Below are 13,303 nucleotides of genomic sequence, written 5' to 3'. Positions count from 1 at the left end.
GACAAAAGCTGACGGCGGATCCTAAGGTTTTGACCCCCTCACGCCACCGAGCTCTATAAAGGACGTGCGTTCACGTGCCACGTCTCCCCTCGACCGGGTCACCTGCACGTGTCACCCACGTTCCGGATCCCCCATTGGCAGCAGATCCCCGAAGGCAAAGAAATAGTAGCAGACAAGAAGAAGAAGAAGAAGAAGAAGAAGAAGAAGAGAAGGCGATGGGCTTCTGCATGAGGTTTCTGGAGATACTGTGCGCCATCGTTCTCCCGCCTCTCGGCGTCTTCTTCCGGTATGGCTGCTGCAAGGTAATAACGTCGAACACACCCTTCTTCTCTCTCTCTCTCTCTCTCTCTCTCTCTCTCTCTCTCTGAACCACGAGTGATTCCTTTTCTTGATCTCCTGCGTGGTGATTGTCTCAGCTGGAGTTTTGGCTCTCAGTGGTGCTGACCATCCTGGGTTACATCCCCGGCATAATCTACGCCATCTACGTGATCGTGACCGATCCCGAGCGCCATTACGATGACGACTATCACGCCGTCTAGGAGGAGATCGACGAAGGAGACGACGTTTCGCCTTCGGATCGTCTTCTTTGTTCGAGTTTTCTGGTTTGCTGTGAGTTGCAGTTGCTGTCAGAAGTAATAAAGAATCGTGTGAGATGGTCTTAATTTGTGGTATCTTTCGTGCATGCTTGGTTATGTCTTCTGTGAGTGAGAGAGTGCATAAATTGGAGATCCAAGAACTGGCTTCTTCATGTCTTCTGTATCTGAACCATGAATCTATATTATTAGTAACCTACTTGTATGATGAATCCAAGTTTCTGTATTGGTATTGACATTAAAGCAATATTGTATATATATATATATATATATATATATATATATATATATAGTCATTTGTGTGATTGAGATTTGGAATCCTAAGAAATGAAAGTTCAAGTTTCGAAATGCTCAAAAAAGAAAATTGAAATCTCAGTCCACCTATCCAAAGATTGCGAATCATCACCAGATCAATAGGTTATTCAAAAGATCTAGAAAGAGAGAAAGCTGATAAGCAACATAATTTTCCAGATGCATAAACAACGAAACCAACCCAAGTAGGATGGATGGGGGCTTGTTGGATTCGACTCTTAGGTCTAATCCAATTTATTTATTTGTATTATCCCTATCCGGGTCACACCAATTTATGTCTTAACAAATGCCTCCGTTGAGGCTTAAAATATACAGTGTCTAAATTTCATATTATTAATTTTGTTTCTTAGTCTGATTTCACTACGGTATGACTGTCTGATGTGTCGACATGTTCGGAGTCAGCTTGGTTTTGATGTTAGAACTCCTCACAAAGCTTAGCGTTAGAAAATAGTTGAATTTAATTAGGATTCTTACAAAAATAATGTTCCATAAAAATTCGTTCGATGCTTATGCTCATTTCAAAAATAAGAAATAATTTTACAAGGTTAGAATGTTGAGGGTACTAAGTATTAGAATATTTTTTCATAAAGTGATTTTTCTAAGACCTTTTATTATGGTCTCTTGTAAATATTTATATTAAATATAAGTTAATTTATAAGAACAATTACATGTTAATCGCCGACCGTTTACTTGGACCTAAAGAGTTTTGTTATTATTAACGTTGTAATGCACACTATTAATCTTCAAATAATATATTAGATTAATAAAGTATTTGAGTTAGCGTGGAACTAATGATAACGTGATATTCGAACGTATAACTCAGGATACTCCTTTTGTTTTTTAAGTTCCTATCTAAGTTTGTGTTGAGAAAAACCTTCGTAGTGGAATAATTCATTTTTCCTCTTTGTGTATCAAAATGAATTTCTCATCAAAATACTAAATATCAAAAACATATATTAACCAAAATAACATAAACACCTAAATAATGAATTAATACAAAGTGAGATGTCAAATTTTACATGAAAAATCAATGCAAGAAAAATCACGGGACCCTAGTCCACCTCAAACTTCCACTATCACTAGTAATGATAACAGGTTTATGATAAATCTTCTCTAAAATAATAAGAGGATTATAATATATCAAGACCACATATCTTAGCTCAAGAATATCATATCATTGTCACATGGATCGATCTCATCAAAAAAAAGTTTAGTACTCACTAAGTGGATATAGTAGGAAAGTACTTCAGAGAGGATAAACTTTAGATCAGCACCGTTAGGATTGTAGAGCTTGCTGCAAGGATTCTCTACACATAATTTGAGTTAAAACTGATACCGTTTGACCACTGATATAAAAAAAAACTCAAAATCCTATTTTTCTATCTCCTGCCACCACGCCAATCCCTGAGCGCATCTTTTTTTTCCTTTTTTTTCTTTTTAATTGTTGATTTGAGCTCAAAGGCTCAATTGTCCGGTCTAAGCCCATATATGGGCTAGACCCAATAATTCTCCTCCTTCAGCTTATATGGTGGGCTGTACTAAATCTGCTCTTTACCTACATACTTTAAGTTTTTCCTTAGGTAAAGATTTTATTAACATATATGATTCATTCTCATTGGTATGCATATTTTCCACCTATAATTCTTTTATCTTAAGCGCATTACGAATCCAGTGATATCTCACATCAATATGCTTAGATCTAAAATGATATGTTGAATTTTTGGAGAGATGAATAACATTCTGACTATCACAATAAATAGTATATCCTTTCTGTTTAAAGCTCAATTCTTGTAGAAACTTTTTCATCCACAAAGTTTCCTTGTAAGCTTCAATAATTATTATATATTTTGCTTTTATGGTTAATAGAGCAACATAATTTTGTAACTTAGACTGCCAAGAGACTACCCCCTTGTAAATGTCATCAAGAATCCCGAAGTGGACTTCTTGGAATCAATATCACCTACCATGTTTACATTTGTGTACCCTTCTAGCACAGGTTCATCATTGTCAAAACATAAACACAACCTAGAAGTACCTTTTAAATATCTTAATATCCATTTCACTACTGCCCAATGTTTCTTACTAGGATTAGAGAGAAATCGACTGATACCTCTAACTGCATGAGTTATATCTGGCCTAGTACTTGCTAGTCATAAGTGCCCAGCAAACCAATCATTTGAGTGATGACATGTGTGACTTGACACGAAATCTTTTTGCTTATTATATTTTGGCATTTATCACTTTATATTGATTATTGCATATATGCATGTATATATTATGATGTCTTTGGATCTGTGTAATGGGAATCGGATCGTGATGAGATCATGATAATGAGACTGATTCACCTTTAAACACTGATCCTAAATAATCTTGGTCATAGGTTACTCAAGAGAGACATCGAAATAACCGGATAGATTGGTGTGTTGTATATCCGTCCATATGATGGATGAAGCTGGTCTCATAGTTGCTCGTGTGGGGAGACTAGGGATACAGTACAGGTGCTCATTGGAGAATGAGTTCACTGATTCCGCTTACGGAATGCTGGATGGTTAATGATGCCTTATTGTCAGACAGCGATTTCGTAATTCCAATGGTGTATCTGGTCCTTAGACTTGAGACACCAAGGATGCCCTGTATGACTGGTCCATTCTTTGATACTGGACTTATAAGTTTGGATGTCCTAAATCTAGTACAACCGGTCATTGAGAGTGGCAATCGACCTTACGAGGGCTATTGAGTGTCAATAGAGGATCATCCACTCTTGGCGTCATGAGAGGAATATCTCATGTGTTCTTGCTCAGACAAATCCCTAGCCAGGGTCATTCAGATTGAGAGAGAAAGAGTTCTCTGGGAAAATTCGATTAGAGCGAGACTCGAGTAGAAATTGTATGGGTCTAATAGCACCATACCCGGTATACGGTCTCTAGGATATTAGATGGATGAGGGACTATAGTTACATGGTAACTAAGGACAGACAGGTCCAATAGATTGGATTCTCCTGTATCGTCTAGGGACTACGGCGTAGTGGCCTAGTACATCTATAGTCGATAAGTCGAGTGAATTATTATGGAGATAATAATTCACTAAGCCAGAAGGAGTTCTGACATATATGACTCACGGTCATCTCGATATTGGGCCTAGAGGGTCACACATATATGGTAGGCATTGCGATGAGTAGATGTTCGGATATGAAATATCTGTCCGAGCCCCTATCTTATTGGATATCTAATAAACCCCTAAATTATTGAATCCTATAAAAGAGATCCAATAAAAGCTCATAACAGATTATTGGATAGAGATACACTAATCTAAGAGGCTTGGGTAATTGGATGCAGATCCAATACTTAATAGGGGAGGATCCATGGGTTTGACAGGGGACCTCTATAAATATGAGGGATTTAGTGGTTTATAGACTAGAGCCTTTGCTTGCCTCTCCTATTCTCCTCCCCTCTCCGCCTTAGAGTAGGCCTGGAGTTTTGAGGAGCATCGTTGCAGCCCTGCTGTGTAGACCATCGCTAGAGAGGAGGATGCTTGACTTCCTTCACCCTCTCCTAGAGATCTGCAATGAAATAGGGATATACGATCTCCCTATATAACACAATATATTATATACACAGTTTGTTTCACGGATTTTTCGCACCAATCTCCACACGACGATGAACATCACTTTGGGAATAGGGGATTTTGTTTTTTGTTCTTTCGCTGCGTATGTGATGTTGCCCCCAAGATTTTCCAATAGTGGTATCAGAGCTACTAGGTTGTTTATGTGAAAAATTGGTTTTAAACTACGTGTGTTGTATTTTGGAGAAACTTTTGACGTCAAAATCGTTGATGCAAAAGCAAGGAAGAGCAACAATAGTTGCTACCCTCGCTCTGCGTGCCTGCAACCACCTGCAATAGCTAGTAGGCTTGTGGCCGTCGGGGCTAGTAACCCGTGAGCAAAGGCACCGTAGGGCAACGGCGCCTGCGGTTGCTTCTCCCGCGGGGTGAGGTGCTGCAAGGCAGCAACACCTGTGGCCACTGTGCCCATGGGTGTACCGCCCGTAGGGTTGCGACGATGGCGGCTACAGCAAGGGAAAGAGGCTTAGGGTTTTCTAGGCAAAAGATAGTTTTGCCCCTTGGAATTTAAAAAATTTCAATTATGTCCTTTTGTCTAAATTATGAAAATACCCCTTAGAATTTGAAAAATTCCTTATATTTCCCTGATTTCAAAAATATTAATTAATTAAAATATTTAATTGATTATTATTATTTTATTATTATCTACTAGTCCTACATGATGATGATTTATACATGTGATGTATGATGTGTGGACGGATGATCATGGACCGTGTGATGTTTGTACTTATGATTATTATTATTGGGGCCTGCGAGCCTCCATTATATTTTTTATTTATTATCGAGCCTGCGTGTCTATGATTAAGTTGTAATCATACAAGGAGGCGCAGCGGGAGCGTTGATGCGATAGCGGGACCCACGAGATGGACGATTACGATGCATGTGTTGGGAAATCATAGGGGGGGGCGACATCATATGCGCAGCGGAAGAACAAGAAAACAAAAATCCCCGATTCCCAAAAAGATGTTCATCGTCGTGCGAAGATTGGTGCGCAAAATTCGCAAAAACACAAAACTGCGTATAGAGATTGTGTTACCTAGGGAGATCGTATATCCCTGTTTCCTTGCAGATCCTTAGGAGAGGGTGAAGGAGGTCAAGCGTCCTCCTCTCTAGCGGTGATCCACACAGCAGGGTTGCGACGACGCTCCTCAAAACTCCAGGCCTACTCTGAGGTGGAGAGGGAGAGGAGAATAGGAAGGGCAAGCAAAGACTCTAGCCTATGAGGCTGTGAATCCCTCCTATTTATAGAGATCCCGTGTCAAAACCCTAATGGGTCCTTTCCCTAGTGGGTATTGGATCTGCATCCAATAAGACAAGGGCTCCGTCGGATATCTCATATCCGAACCTCTACTCATCGCAATGCCTACCATATGTGTGTGACCCTCTAGGCCCAATATCGAGCTGGCCGTGAGTCATACCTGTCAGAACTCCTTCTAACTAAGTGAATTATTATCTCTGTAATAATTCACTCGACTCATCGACTACGGAAGTACTAGGCCACTACGCCGTAGTCCCCAGACGATACAGGGGAATCCAATCCATTGGACCTGTCTGTCCTCAGTTACCATGTACCTATAGTCCCTCATCCATCTAATATCCCAGAGACCGTATATCGAGCATGGTGCTGTCAGACCCATACGGTTTCTACTCGAGTCTCGCTCTAATCGGATTCTCCCGGAGAACTCTTTCTCTCTCAACCCGAATGACCCTGGCCAGGGATTTGTCTGAGCAAGAACACATGGGATATTCCTCTCATGATACCGAGAGTGGATGATCCTCTATCGACACTCAATAGCCCTCGTAAGGTCGACTACCACTCCCAATGACCAGCTGTACTAGATCTGGGAACAGCCAAACCTATAAGTCTGGTATCAAAGAGTGGAGCACTCATACAGGACATCCTTGGTGTCTCAAGTCTAAGAACCAGATACACCACTAGGACTACGGAATCGTTGTCTGACAATAAGGCATCATCAACCATCCAGTATTCCGTAAGCGGATCAATCAGTGAACTCATTCTCCAATGAGCACCTGTACTGTATCCCTAGTGTCCCTACACGAGCAGCTATGAGACCAGCTGCATCCATCATATGGACGGGTATACAGCACACCAGTCTATCCGGTTATCACGATGTCCCTCTCGAGTAACCTATGACCGGGTTTATTTAGGATATGTGTTTAAAGGTGAATCGATCTCATTATCGTGATCTCATCACGATCCGATTCCCATTGCACAAATCCAAGGACATCACAATATATATGCATTTATGCAATAGTTATAAAGTGATATACGCCAAAATATAATAAGCAAAAAGATTCTGTATCAAGTCACACGTGCCATCACTCACGTGATTGGCTTGCTGGGCACTTATGACTAGCAATCTCCCACTTGACCTAAAGCCAATCACCTATGTGTCTGATCCCCATCAGACCCTTGTGACGCTCAAAGACAATCTGAGACAATGGCTTTGTTAGTGGATCTGCAATGTTATCTTCGGATGGAACTCTTTCCACTGCTACATCTCCTCGGGTCACGATCTCTCTGATAAGGTGGAACCTCCTCAGAACATGCTTAGATTTCTGATGAGACCTAGGTTCCTTCGCTTGAGCAATTGCCCCGTTGTTGTCGCAATATAGGGAAATCGGCTCCTCACTATCCGGCACGACTCCCAAATCTGTGATGAACTTCTTCAACCAGACTCCCTCCTTTGCTGCATCTGATGCAGCAATGTACTCCGCCTCTGTGGTCGAGTCAGCAGTGGTATCTTGCTTGGAACTCTTCCAGCACACTGCTCCTCCATTCAAGGTGTACACATACCCTGAATTCGACTTGCTATCATCGACATCAGACTGAAAACTTGAGTCAGTGTAGCCTTCAACCTTAAGGCTATTACCTCCATATACTAGTAAAAGATCCTTAGTCCTTCTCAAGTACTTAAGGATACACTTTACTGCTTTCCAGTGCTCCAAGCCTGGATCCGCCTGATACCTGCTCGTGACACTCAGAGCATGCGCTATATCAGGCCTAGTACATAGCATGGCATACATGATAGACCCTATTGCTGAGGCATAAGGTATCATATCCATGTTCGCCCTTTCTTCTGGAGTCTTTGGAGACATACTCGTAGAAAGCGATATCCCATGTCTCATCGGTATGAGACCTCTTTTGGAATTTTCCATGCCAAACCTTTTGACAATAGTTTCTATGTACCTGGACTGGGACAAGCCAAGCATCCTTTTGGATCTATCTCTATAGATTCTAATCCCCAAGATATAAGATGCTTCTCCTAAGTCCTTCATTGAGAAGTGTCTAGATAACCAAGCCTTTATTGTGGATAGCATTCCTATGTCATTCCCAATGATGAGGATGTCATCCACATATAACACCAAAAAGCTAATAGCGCTCCCACTTACCTTTCTGTATACACAAGGCTCATCTTCGTTCTTAACGAAGTCATAAGATCTGATTGCCTCATCAAATCTTATGTTCCAACTTCGGGAAGCTTGCTTTAGTCCATAAATGGATCTAAGCAACCTACACACCTTATCTGGGCAGTTCTTGGACACGAATCCCTCAGGTTGCATCATATACACCTCCTCCTCCAGGTTCCCGTTGAGGAATGCGGTTTTCACATCCATCTGCCAGATCTCATAATCATAGTGTGCTGCAATAGCCAATAGAATTCTGATGGATTTTAGCATTGCTACGGGTGAGAAAGTTTCGTCGTAGTCAACACCTTGCCTTTGACGATACCCCTTAGCCACTAGCCTTGCTTTATAGGTCTCTACCTTTCCATCTACTCCGATCTTTTTCTTAAAGATCCACTTGCAACCGATGGGTACAATACCTTCGGGTGCATCAACTAGGTTCCAAACCTTATTGGAGTACATAGAATCCATCTCAGAATTCATGGCTTCTTTCCACTTCCCGGAGTCTATACTCATAATAGCCTCCTCGTAGGTCTGAGGATCAATATCCTCTACATCCTCTGCTCTAATATGTCCCACATATCTCTCAGGAGGATGGGATACTCTATCAGACCTGCGTAAAGTTGAAACTTGTGTATTAGATACCTGAACAGACTCGGGCTGTAGAGTGGTGCTTGAGCTTGGTTCTCCAACCTCGCTCAATTCTATCATTCTCCCACTGTCTCCGTCAAGAATGTGTTCCTTCTCAAGGAACACTGCTCTCTTAGCTACAAAGACCTTTTGGTCCTCGAGATGATAGAAGTAATACCCACAAGTTTCCTTGGGGTATCCCACAAATTTACATCGCCTTGTCCTTGATTCTAACTTATCGGGGTTGTGTCTTTTAACATGGGCAGAGCAGCCCCAAATCTTAACTACTTTAAGATCAGGCTTCTTCCCTTTCCATATCTCATATGGTGTAGACACCACCGACTTAGTTGGAACTCTGTTCAGAAGGTAAGCTGCGGTTTCTAGGGCATATCCCCAGAATGAGATGGGTAGGTCAGCGAAACTCATCATGGACCGTACCATATCTAATAATGTACGATTTCTCCTTTCAGAGACACCATTGAGCTGAGGTGTATAAGGAGGTGTCCATTGGGATAATATCCCATGGTCCTTGAGGAAGTGAGTAAACTCTGTACTTAAGTACTCACCTCCTCGATCTGATCGAAGAGTTTTGATACTCTTTCCAGTCTGGTTCTCCACCTCATTCTTATACTCTCTGAATTTCTCAAAGGCCTCGGACTTGTACTTCATTAAGTACACATATCCATACCTTGAGAAATCATCAGTAAATGTAATGAAGTAGGAGTAACCTCCAATGGCATGAGTTGACATGGGTCCACATACATCACTATGTATGAGTTCCAACAACTCAGTGGCTCTCTCTCCAGTTCCACTAAATGGAGAGTTGGTCAGTTTTCCACGAATGCAAGGCTCACAAGTTGCATATGACACATAGTCGAATGGATCTAGATATCCATCATTTAGCAACTTTTGAATCCTTCTTTCATGGATGTGACCTAGCCTACAATGCCACAGGTATGCACTGTTCAACTCATCTCGTTTCCTTTTGGACACATTTATATTCATGATATGTGGAGTGGTGTCTAACATAAATAAACCATTATGCAATGTTCCTTTCGTGATGATCTTATCATCTAATAATATCGAACAACCATTGTTCTCAAAAACAAATTTATATCCACTATATGTTAAACATGAAATGGAGATAATGTTTTTGATAATAGAAGGAACAAAATAACATGCATCTAATGCAATAAAAGCTCCACTAGGCAGATGTAGGGCGACCTCGCCAACAGCTAATACAACAACTTTTGCTCCATTACCTATCTTGAGGTCCATCTCGCCTCTCTCTAGTCTCCTAGGCCTTGCCAGAACCTGCAACGAATTACATATATGATAAGCACTACCGGTATCTAATACCCATGTGTTATCATAAGAGTCTGACAAATGGAGACTGATCATGAATGTACCTGAAGCTTCATCAAGCTTTTGTTTCGCCCTTTCTGCAAGGTACTCTTTGCAGTTTCTCTTCCAGTGCCCATCTTTACCACAGTGGAAGCACTGGCCTTTGTTCTTTGTTGGGTCTTTCTTAGCAACCTTTGCTTTACCTTGTTTGCCCTTGCCCTTTCCCTTCTTAAGGGACCTTTCTGCTTTCCTTTTCTTTCTGGTCTCACCAGTGTAGAGAACTGGCTTCTCTTTCTTAATAGTACTCTCTGCCTCCCTCAACATATTGAGGAGCTCTGGGAGAGTCACCTCAAGCTTGTTCATATTAAAGTTCATTATGAACTGTGAAAAGGAATCTGGTAGGGACTGAAGCACAATGTCCACACACAAGTTATCCTCTAGGACCATTCCTAGACCTGTGAGTTTCTCTATCCACTCAATCATCTTTAGGACATGGTTCTGAACCGGTGTCCCCTCAGTCATCCTAGCGCGGAAAAGGCTCTTGGATATCTTATATCGTTGAGTCCTTCCCTGTTCCTCAAACAATTTACGGACATGTAGGAGAATGGATCTGGCATCCATCTTTTCATGTTGTCTTTGTAACTCTGGAGTCATAGAGCCCAACATATAGCACTGAGCAAGAGTGGAGTCATCAATGTACTTCACGTAGCGAGCGATCTCATCCTCGCTTGCCCCTTCTTCGGGCGTAGGCATCACTGTATCAAGGACGTACACGATTTTCTCCGCTGTGAGAACAATTCTCAAGTTACGGAGCCAATCCGTATAATTTGGACCAGTGAGGCGGTTGACATCAAGTATGCCACGTAAGGGATTTGAAAGCGACATTTTCTGAAAATAAAGATGTAGCAAAAATGAATAACATGCAGATTTTGCAAGAAATAAACTATCAAGATATGGACTTCTATCTTAATATGCTCCCACTATTTTACTAACGAGTCACGCGACACCCTCAGCACGTGAAACGGAAGTCTCCGGCAGACTTCTAGTGGGGATCAGGATCCAATCAGCGTCTTAGTGTAACCTCGAGGGACTCGACCAATCACACTAAGCCTAAAAGGTAGACAACTCTTGCCGATCACAACTCCTTGTGATTCCCGTCCTGTTCGGCCTCCGAATCACCATGGCCTCGAGGGACTCGACCAACCATGATGCTCGGTTAAGTCAACACCTTCGTTACAAGATGAGTCTGATTTGATGATATACCCTCGAGGGACTCGACCAAGCATATCATGCCCTCAGGTCACCGGTGACATCTCTATGTCGTAAGCAAGATAGCGAATCGCGATATAGGTGAGTCTCGAGGGACTCGACCAACTCAACCTACACCGGGATTCGGTTCCTACTCATAACGATGGAAGGCCACGTGGGTCAATCTAATTGCCTCACGTTTACCGACTTAATATTATCGAGAGATGTTTTTATGATTTGGTCTCCTAATATGACATGTCACACATATACATATTTAATATATATCTACATCGCATGCAAATATATATACATATCTAGTATGTGTATAAGCAATCACACCAGATGATCATGGACCACAACCTAATATGATTAGGCCCGAGCCAGTAGGCCTAATCACTCACATCAAGATCTATGTGTGCAACGGTGCATCTCCATGCCTTGTGATCATCCATCTCGTCCTCGTTGGTTCCGTCGACATCTTGATGCATCTCCATGCATCACGATCGTCCGTCTCGTGGGTCCCGCTATGGCTTCCACGCTCCCGCTGCGCCTCCTCATGTGATTACAACTTAATCATAGGCACGCAGGCCCAACAATAAACGAGAAATATAATGGAGGTTCGCAGACCTCAATAATAATAATCACAAGTACACACATCACACGGTCCATGATCATCCGTCCACTCATCATACATCACATGTATAAATAATCATCATCATGTAGGACTACTAGATAATAATAAAAATAATAATCAACTAAACCTTTTAATTAATTAATATTTTCTGAAATCAGGGATATATAGGGAATTTCTCAATTCCTAAGGGTATTTTCGTAATTTGGACAAAAGACAGAAACTGGAATTTCTCAAATTCCGAGGGGCAAAACTGTCTTTTACGCAGAAAACCCTAATACCCTTTCCCCTTTTCGCTGCTGCGCCGCCGCCGCCGCCACCCTGCTGGCGGCGGCCTGTGCGGCGAGGGCGAGGGCACTGCCCTCGCCTGCAGGTGGCACGCCCGCTGGGGTCGCTGCCGCTGCAGGTGGGCGCCCCCGCGGGCGCCGCCGCCTTCGCGGGCGGTTCTGCCCGCGAGTCAGCGCCCGCAGGTGGTGCTGTCTCGCTGGCGGCCGCCCCTGCGGGGTTTTTGCCCGTGGGAGCAGCGGCCACAGGCGCCGCTGCCCTGCGGTGCCTCAGCCCGCGCTGCTGCCCCGCGGCGCCTCTGCCCGCGGGCTCAGTGGCCGCAGGCGCTTCTACCGAGCGGGCTCCCAGCCCCGCCGGCCGCAAGCCTACTGCAAGCAGACCGCCGGCCGGTTGCTGCAGGCACAGCGCTTGCGCATGCGCCGGCGCTGTGCTGCCTGGCTGCGGTTGCGGCTGGCTGCAGGCATGCAGATCGAGGGCAGCAACTGTTGCTGCCCTTCCTTGCTTTTGCGTCAACGATTTTGACGTCAATATTCTTCCTAAACACAACACACGCAGTTCAAAAACCAATCATTCGCACGAACAACCTGGCTCTGATACCACTGTTGGGAAATCATAGAGGGGGGGGCGACATCATATGCGCATCGGAAGAACAAGAAAACAAAAATCCCCGATTCCCAAAAAGATGTTCATCGTCGTGCGAAGATTGGTGCGCAAAATCCGCAAAAATACAAAACTGCGTATAGAGATTGTGTTACCTAGGGAGATCGTATATCCCTGTTTCCTTGCAGATCCTTAGGAGAGGGTGAAGGAGGTCAAGCGTCCTCCTCTCTAGCGGTGATCCACACAGCAGGGTTGCGACGACGCTCCTCAAAACTCCAGGCCTACTCTGAGGTGGAGAGGGAGAGGAGAATAGGAAGGGCAAGCAAAGACTCTAGCCTATGAGGCTGTGAATCCCTCCTATTTATAGAGATCCCGTGTCAAAACCCTAATGGGTCCTTTCCCTAGTGGGTATTGGATCTGCATCCAATAAGACAAGGGCTCCGTCGGATATCTCATATCCGAACCTCTACTCATCGCAATGCCTACCATATGTGTGTGACCCTCTAGGCCCAATATCGAGCTGGCCGTGAGTCATACCTGTCAGAACTCCTTCTAACTAAGTGAATTATTATCTCTGTAATAATTCACTCGACTCATCGACTACGGAAGTACT

General features: G+C 43.2%; 1 long non-coding RNA gene across 1 annotated transcript; it reads left to right on the top strand.

The window, feature by feature from the left end:
* The first annotated feature begins 100 nt into the window (after positions 1–100).
* Positions 101–805, top strand: LOC135616134 (uncharacterized). Its single transcript, XR_010488283.1, has 2 exons — positions 101–302; positions 417–805. It is a non-coding gene; the product is annotated as an uncharacterized LOC135616134 (long non-coding RNA).
* The last annotated feature ends 12,498 nt before the right edge of the window (positions 806–13,303 follow it).

The sequence above is a fragment of the Musa acuminata genome, chromosome BXJ2-7, assembly GCF_036884655.1.
Source record: "Musa acuminata AAA Group cultivar baxijiao chromosome BXJ2-7, Cavendish_Baxijiao_AAA, whole genome shotgun sequence".
Lineage (NCBI taxonomy): Eukaryota > Viridiplantae > Streptophyta > Magnoliopsida > Zingiberales > Musaceae > Musa > Musa acuminata.
The sequence above is the reverse complement of the archived record's forward strand: the minus strand, read 5'-3'. Positions and strand labels throughout refer to the sequence as shown.